Consider the following 9,142-nt stretch of genomic DNA (forward strand, 5'->3'; position numbering starts at 1 on the left):
TAGTGAAATTTTGTTCCAAAGATAAATTTTTAAAAGAAACTTATTGTCTTTTCAATCAAGTAGAACATGCATGCAACTATTCTAACCTATGCAGTTTATTCTATTCTATAAAAGAAAGAAAATCTAACTAAAATATCCTAATTATTGGTGCCAGAGAAGAGAATTTACCTCCGGAAGCCAGGTACTGACCGACCTCCCCACACTTAAGGCTTTGCACCGTCCTCGGTGCCATCTGTCAGGAACAGGGGTGGGCTGGTAGCAGTATCTCCACAGTCGGGATCATCATGGCTCCCGGTGCTGGTAAAAGAAGTGGAGTCCGGGGTGTCTGAGTCTCTGAAGCGTCCCTTGAGTAGCTCCTTGAGGTGTTTGAATCGGTGCTCGTTACGGTGCTCTCTCATCTTAGCTTTCAGTTCATGTCGATCCAATTTTTCAAGTATCTGCTGGAGCAATTTCTCGGTTGTAGATGCTTGTGGTGTTGAAAAAGGAATATCTTCAACTGGCTCAGTAGGCTAGCTTGTAGTGGCTGCTGAAAGTCTGAGGTATTTCCCGTGAGGGACATATTGATCATCCCGTGGAACCATGGCTTTGGTGTCCCCAGCTCTGTAGGAGACTCCGGCTGCTGAGACAAGATCTGAGACCAGGGCGGGAAAAGGTAGGTTGCTCGCGATTTGTACATGCTCCATAGCATTTCGGATGTGTCCTGAAAGATTCAGAGGTTGGTCTATAAGGATGCACCATAGTAGAACAGCCATGTCTGCAGTGAAGGAGGACTCATGAGTGCTCGGAAAGACGTAATGGGACATGATCTGTGCCCATACGCGAGCCTCCAAGGTAAGTGCGGAAGCCAAGATTCCCTTAGGGCGGGAACGGTGGTATCCGTAGATCTAACGGCTGCCAGGTAAAGCGATGACTCCGAGAACGGAGTCCCAGTCAAATTGGTATCTCTGGCGCTGAAGGGTGGCTTCTTGAAAAGCGTCCATTCCTGCAGGAATAGGGGGAAGACTCAGAACTTGCTGAATGGCTTCTTCTGTGATGGGGACTTGCTTCTGCTGGACATAAACAGACTGCAGGGTCGGCATGTAAAAGTTGGAGTAGAACTCAACTACCCAAGAAAGATTGACTTGCCTTGGCTGTTTCCGTAGGAAACCCCATTGTCTTCGCTCAATTTTCGGCTCAACAAAGATGGCAATATTGGACGGGAGGATAAGAAGGTATTCATTGTTATAGTTCCTTTCTGCCAGGATGGGGAACATCTGCTCACAGTAGCAAATGGAAAATCGCGCAGCGTCCTTTGCTGGAAAGGCTTTCTCCTTTTCGTCAACCTTTATTATCCTCTTGACTCGTTTTGTTGAGGGCTTGACTGCGGTTGAAGAAGGCTCTGCCACTAATGCTCTTTTAGTTCCCCTTCTTGCTGGTGGTCTGGAAGTTGCTTTCTCCTTTCCTTTCTTGGTGGCCATCCTGAAAGAAGGGAAGAGAAAGAAAATTAAATGCAAAGAGAGACACAGCAAGGAAGGAAACGGAAAAGAGGGTGAATGATGCACAGTAAAATGTAGATGACATTAACACATGCTCTCGAGTACATATGAAAAGCCATCAATGGGAAATAGCTAGTGCATAAAAAGACAAGTGAATGTAAGGTGTTTATTGGCATGCTGGCAAAGGACATGAGTAGCATAGGCCAAGCATTACTTTGTAACAAACCATCACGTTTGTATTGACAATTGAATTCAATTAATAAAATAATAGGGGAAAGTTGTGAAAAGCAAGCATTGAATAGTATAGGAACATAGAGAAGTGCATAATGCCACATGGGCTTTTTTACAAACACATAGCATGCATGTTAAACAAGATGTAAAAAGTATGAAATTGAACATGCAAGCAATCCCCTAAAAAAATAATAATAATAATTGTCAAATAAATTGTAACAAGTCACGAGCATATAGTGAGGGATAATGACTCAAAAAATTTCTAACACCATGTAAAAAGGGAAAAGAAGAATAAAGAAAATAAAAGTTTGAAAAGAAAAAGAAAAGAAAAAGAAAATAATAATATATACATAATATAATAAGAATGATAGAAAAGAGAAGAAGGAAGAAGAAGGTAAAACCTTGTTAATGGAGGAGAGATAGAGAGAGAGTGAGATAGAAAGGAGAAGGGGGAAAGAAGAAAGAAGGAGGGAAAAAAAGAAAGAAGGAGGGAAAAGAAAAACTAGGATTTGGAGGAAAGAAAGATAAGATAATTTGGCAATTGGGGTTTAGCTGTGCGGCGCATGCGACGCGGCCGCCTGGGGCATGCGTTCGCATGGGGGCACATCAGGGAAGGGGACGCGATCGCGTCGGTCCCGCGGTCGCGTGACCTATGTTGCGCTGCTAGCGCGAGTGCAGCCTCGCTCCAGCACAACTCTCTGTTCGATTCATTTCAATTGCCAAAATTGGGTGACGCGATCGCGTGGGTCATGCGATCGTGTGAGTGTGCGTCAGAAAATAATTGACGCGGCCGCGTCGGTGACGCGGTCGCGTGATAAGGATTGTGCTTCCAGCACCAATCCAGCACCACTCTCGCTCAATATAGCATTGTGCACCCTTTTACGTCGAAAATGCAGGGCACGCGGCCGCGTGAGGCACGCAGTCGCGTGGGAGGCCATGATTTCCATGCGACGCGGTCGCATGGAGTAATTTGTGCCATTGGCATGACTCCAGCGCTCCTCCTGCATAACTTTCTGTTCATTCTTATTTTTCTTTACTCCTCCTGCCACGCGGACACGTCGCTGATGCGATCGCGTCGCGCGGCGAAATTTTTTTTTTTTTTAGGAAAGATAAAGACATGTAATTGAAAGAGCACGGAAGCACTAATAAAGAGAAGAGTTATTAAAGAAGAAAAACTAAAAGTGAAGAAAGAAACGATCATACCGCGGTGGGTTGTCTCCCACCAAGCACTTTGCTTTTACGTCCGTAAGTTGGACGCTCCACTAGTTCAATCTGCTGCTATGTGGGGATCTTCCAAGTGGAAGATCTCAAGCTCCTTATTTTTCTGCACCTTCTCACCATGGTACAGCTTTAGGCGGTATCCATTAACCTTAATAAGTTCAGAACTTGAAGGATGGCTTAGGTGATAGACTCCGTTCGGTTCAGCCTTCTCTATTCTGTATGGACCTTCCCATTTTGATCTCAACTTACTGGGCATGAGCCTCAGTCGAGATTTGTAAAGGAGAACAAAATCTCCAGGTTGGAACTCTCTCTTCTTGATGTTTTGATCATGCACGGCTTTCATCTTTTCCTTGTATATTCTGGAGTTCTCATAAGCTTCTAGGCGAAGGTTTTCCAGTTCCTGTAGTTGCAAATTTCTTTTAGTTCCGGCTTTCTCAATTTCCATGTTGCACTCTTTAACTGCCCAGAAGGCTCTGTATTCGATTTCAACTGGAAGATGGCAAGCTTTTCCGTAAACTAAGCGAAAGGGACTCATCCCAATGGGTGTCTTGTATGCTGTTCTATATGCCCACAGTGCATCTTGTAGTCTGGTGCTCCAGTCTTTTCTATGAGGCTTTACTATCTTATGCAGGATACGTTTAATTTCTCTGTTTGACACCTCGGCTTACCCATTAGTTTGGGGATGGTAAGCTGTTGCAACTTTATGGATTATCCCATGCTTCTTCATCAATCCTGTTAGTCTCCTGTTACAAAAATGGGTGCCTTGATCGCTCACGATTGCTCGTGGTGATCCAAAGCGGCATATAATATGGTTTCTCACAAAGGAAACAATAGTGTTAGCATCATCAGTGCGGACAGGAATTGCTTCCACCCATTTGGAAACATAATCCACAGCTAACAATATATAAAAATATCCACTAGAATTTGGAAATGGACCCATGAAGTCAATGCCCCAGACATCAAAAATTTCACAGAAAAGCATATATTGTTGAGGCATCTCATCCCTCTTGGATATGTTACCAAATTTCTGGCATGGGTGACAAGATTTACAAAACTCAGCAGCATCTCTAAAAAGAGTAGGCCACCAGAATTCGCAGTCTAAGATCTTACTAGCTGTTCTTTGAGGGCCAAAGTGTCCTCCACTCTTAGATGAGTGACATGCCTCTAAAATGGACTGGAATTCTGATTGAGGTACACATCGTCTAATTATCTGGTCAGCGCCATATCTCCATAAATATGGGTCATCCCATATATAATATTTAGACTCGCTTTTCAGCTTGTCTCTTTGATGTTTAGAGAAATGTGGAGGAAATGTGCGGCTAACTAAATAATTAGCAACAGGTGTGTACCAAGGGACTACCTCAGATACTGCTTGCAGGTTGTCAAAAGGAAAATTATCATCTATAGAAGTAGAATCATCCTTAATATGTTCAAGGCGACTCAAGTGGTCCGCTACTAAATTTTGATTACCACTCCTATCCTTTATTTCTAAATCAAATTCTTGTAACAGCAGTATCCAACGTATAAGTCTTGGTTTGGATTCCTTTTTAGCTAATAAATACTTTAGAGCTGCATGGTTCAAATACACTACTACTCTAGTACCAAGTAAATAAGCTCGGAATTTATCCAGAGCGAAAACAATAGCAAGTAGCTCTTTCTCAGTAGTAGTATAATTGGACTGGGCAGTGTCTAAAGTCTTAGACGCATAGGCAATAACAAAAGGATCCTTACCTTCACGCTGAGCCAGCGCTGCTCCTACCGCATGGTTGGAAGCGTCGCACATGATTTCAAACGGCTGGCTCCAGTCGGGTCCTCTCACAATTGGGGCTTGAGTTAGAGCAGTCTTCAGCTTATCAAATGCTTGTTTGCAATCTTCACTGAACTCGAACTCAATGTCCTTCTGCAGTAATCTGGATAAGGGAAGTGCCACCTTACTAAAGTCCTTAATAAATCTCCTGTAGAAACCTGCATGGCCAAGGAACGAACGGACTTCCCTCACAGAAGAGGGGTAAGGTAAACTAGAAATAACATTCACCTTTGCTGGGTCTATAGAAATGCCATTATTAGATACCACATGTCCTAATACAATCCCTTGCTTTACCATAAAGTGGCATTTTTCGAAATTCAATACAAGGTTTGTATCAACACATTTATCTAATACTCTAGATAATCCATCTAAGCAAAGGTTAAAAGAATCACCATAAACACTAAAATCGTCCATAAAAACTTCCATACAGTCCTCAATAAGATCAGAGAAAAGGCTCATCATGCACCTTTGGAAAGTAGCTGGTGCATTACACAAGCCAAAGGGCATTCTCTTATAAGCATAAGTCCCAAAAGGACATGTAAAAGTAGTCTTTTCCTGATCCTCAGGAGCTATATGAATCTGGAAATAACCTGTGTAACCATCTAGAAAGCAATAATGTGATTTACCTGACAGGTGATCCAGCATTTGATCAATGAATGGAAGTGGGTAGTGATCCTTACGGGTAGCTTGGTTGAGACACCTGTAATCAATGCAGACTCTCCAAGCATTCTGAACTCTAGTTGCTATGAGCTCTCTATGCTCATTCTTCACGGTAGTGACTCCGGACTTCTTGGGCACAACTTGTACTGGGCTTACCTATTCACTGTCTGAAATGGGGTATATGATACCTACTTCCAATAGTCTGGTCACTTCCTTTTTGACAACTTCCAAGATGGTGGGATTCAATCTTCTCTGGGGTTGACGGACAGTTCTTGCTCCCTCTTCTAAAAATATTCTGTGCTCGCATACTTGAGGGTCGATTCCCACTATATCTGCCAAACTCCACCCAATTGCTTTCTTATGCTTCCTCAGCACATCAAGTAACTGCTCTTCTTGTTGAGAAGTCAGTTCTCTTGCAATAATAACCGAAAGCTTCTGCTCATCCTCAAGGTAAGCATATTTGAGATGTGGAGGGAGAGGTTTCAATTCTAACTTTTGATTATGGGTAGGCTCTGGATTATCTGGGGCTTGCGAAAATGGCGAAGTGTCCTTATTGTCAGTTAAGAGGGTCCCCACACTTGGATCTTGTCCAGTGTGCCTCTCTTCAAACTCTTCTTTTTGAACTTCAGCCACACTCTCGTCTATGATATCACACTAGAAGATAGAACGATCTTCTGGGGGGTTGTCAATGACTCCATTCAGATTGAAGATCACTATGCGGCCATCTATTTCAAAGGAGTATGTTCCTAAAAAAGCATCCAATTTGAATTTTGATGTCTTCAGGAATGGTCTTCCAAGTAGGATTGATGATGGCTTATCTGAATCATTATGGGGCATCTCCAAGATATAAAAATCAGTGGGAAATGTGAGCCCTTTAATGTTCACCAAAACATCTTCAGCAACTCCAGCCACTGTAATAATGCTTTTATCTGCTAACACAAAACGAGCTGCCGACCTTTTTAAGGGAGGGAGCCTTAAAACATCATATATAGACAAAGGCATTATACTGACACATGCTCCTAAATCACACATGCAATCATAAATTACTACACCACCAATAGTACAACTAACTATGCAAGGACCTGGATCACTACATTTTTCAGGTAATCCTCCCATTAAAGCAGATATAGAACTACCTAAAGGAATAGTTTCTAATTCATTAATTTTGTCTTTATAGATACATAAGTCTTTTAGAAACTTTGCATATTTAGGTACCTGCTGAATAACATCAAAAAGGAAAACAGTTACCTCAACCTTTTTGAATATTTCTACCATTTTAGGATCAGGTTCCAGCTGCTTCCGGGGCTTCCTTGCAAGTTGTGGAAATAGAATGGGAGTAGTGTTTTCTGTGGTGCCTGCGCCTTTTTGTGCTTCTTCCTGTGGTTGAGCTATCTCTTCTTCAGCTATGTCCTGTATGTCTTCTTCCTCTTCAACATCTTCGATTTCCACCACCTCTTCAGCTGAGGCGTATTCTGGTGAGCTTGGTTCCTCCTGATTTCTCTCCTGCAGTGTGGTTCCAAACCTCAGGGTGATGGCATTAATGCCTCCCTTTGGATTGGGTAATAGTTGAGAGGGGATTCCAGTGGTGCTTGAAGGTTAGTTACTGGAATTTTGTGCTGAACCAATTTGTGTCAATAAAGCTTGTAGAGTAGAGGTGAAACCATTCAGACTAGCGTTAATATTGTTCACGATGGTATTTTCCATGGCCAGTTGTCTTTTCTCAAAAGCTTGTAATAAATCTTTATTAGAAGATATAGAAGAATGAGTAAACTGAGAGGTTTGCTGCTGATTTTTCGGTGGTCCTTGGTTTTGCCTCAGGTGAGGTGCTCGATAAGGTTGATTTTGCTGCCTGTTATTGTTATTATTCAACCTTTGATTTCCCTGGTTATCTCTGCCTCCCCTATTATTGTTGTCTCTCCAATTCTGGTTTGAATTGTCCTGCCATCCATGGTTATTATTTCCACTTTGATTGTACCCTTGGTTGGGGTGGTCATAGAAGTTGTGAGTGGATGCCACCATGTTGTCTTCTTGTTGGAGCTACGGGCATTCATCAGTGTAGTGGCTGTAATTAGCACAAATTCCGCAAATTCTTTGTGGAACTAGTTGTTGGTTTTGCTGCGGTTGAGTTTGCTGAGCTTCTTGACTCAACTGCATTTGCTTCAGTAGGTTGGTCATCTCACAGATGCTTCGATTTAGAGCAGCAGTCTCTATGCCAGAAGATACTTCTGCAACGGCTTTTGAACGGCCTTGCTTCTGTCTGTGGTTTCGAGTAGATTCAGCAAAATCACTGATCAATTGCCAAGCTTCATCAGTGGTCTTGTACTTCTTCATAGACCCATTGCTGGCACTTTCCAATGTGGTCTTATCTTGGGGTCTCATACCTTGTGTGATATAGCTGAGTAGCACGATCTTGTCAATCATGTGGTGGGGGCATGCTTCAAGAAGATTATTGAAGCGCTCCCAGTATTCAAAGAGAGTCTCATTGTCATCCTGAACAATTATAGAGATATCCTTCCTCAGTTTATTAGTAACTTCAGATGGAAAGAATTTCTCCAGAAACTCCTTTCTGAGTGTATCCCAGTTGGATACATTTGCTAGAGGTTGAGTGTAGTACCACTCTCTTGCTTTTCCCTCAAGAGAGAATGGAAAAGCTTTCAGCAGGATTGAAGTTTCATCAGTGCCATCACGCCTGACAGTAGAACAGGCTCCCTGGAAATCTCTCAAGTGCTTGATAGGCTCTTGAGCAGGTAGGCCATGAAACTTGGGCATCAAATTCAGCAGTGCGATCTTTATTTCAAAATCTGTAGCTACCGCTGGATGATGCGCTTGAAATGGTTGCATTGTAAAATCAGGAGCTCCTTCCTCCTGAATGGTAACTCTTCTAGCTGCCATGTTTTCTGTACCTAAAATAACCGAATCAGTAGAACGGGGGCTGGTTTCTTCCTCAATTTCACTTTCAGATCCGCCCTCAGAGTGGGCTAACCTACGCTGTTCTCGCCTTATTCGTGAAATAGTCCTTTCAGTTTTAGGATCGAATATTAGCAAGCGCGGATCAGGAAGTGAACGCGTCATTTGACGGAAGAAACATGCAGCTCATAATAGCAAAATTAAATAAAATGCAAATAAATAAATTCTAATTAATAAAATTAGCACTCTATTGCAACTCCCCGGCAACGGCACCAAAAATTGATGGGAAGCAGAAGCTGGTGAATTAAAAATTTATTAAAATGGTTACATTGCAAGTATAGTTCTTAACTCACCAAAAATCTGCCTATCAATTTAGAACTATGTCACAGAGAGTTTAAATTAAAATTACTGGGAGTTTTAAGTCCCAGGTCATCTCCCAACGAGTTGCAGAAAAGTGTGCTGTTTTATTAATCAGATGTTCCAAGAAGTTGAGCTAAGTAAATTGGAATTTAAATTGAGGAATTTTAAATAAATAATATAAATAAAAGCCTTGACTGGGAATTGATTAGTTAGAATCTCTATCATTGATGGAGTAATTTTTAAGATTGATTTATAATTAACGGTTACTCTGTTTGGTTATCCTTTACTAGGTAAGGGAAAGTCAAACAAGTTGGATTGCCAGGTCTATTCACGAGTTACAACCCACTTAGTTCAAAGGGATTGGCGTTGGTGACAGGATAGCAATCCAACATTTAACCCAACTATAAATTTCTCCTTCAATCCTTCCAACTCAAGAATTCCTTTTAATCAACTCCCTATCAAGTAATGAAACTACTCACGT

The 9,142-nt window shown here is 42.0% G+C and overlaps 1 non-coding gene across 1 annotated transcript; it reads left to right on the forward strand.

Moving 5' to 3' along the window:
* The first annotated feature begins 7,809 nt into the window (after positions 1 to 7,809).
* Positions 7,810 to 7,917, forward strand: LOC148574918 (small nucleolar RNA R71). The gene has a single exon (XR_015905786.1). It is a non-coding gene; the product is annotated as a small nucleolar RNA R71 (small nucleolar RNA).
* Positions 7,918 to 9,142: the final 1,225 nt, after the last annotated feature.

Source organism: Arachis ipaensis, chromosome B2 (genome assembly GCF_059453495.1).
Source record: "Arachis ipaensis isolate K30076 ecotype BB chromosome B2, ASM5945349v1, whole genome shotgun sequence".
NCBI lineage: Eukaryota > Viridiplantae > Streptophyta > Magnoliopsida > Fabales > Fabaceae > Arachis > Arachis ipaensis.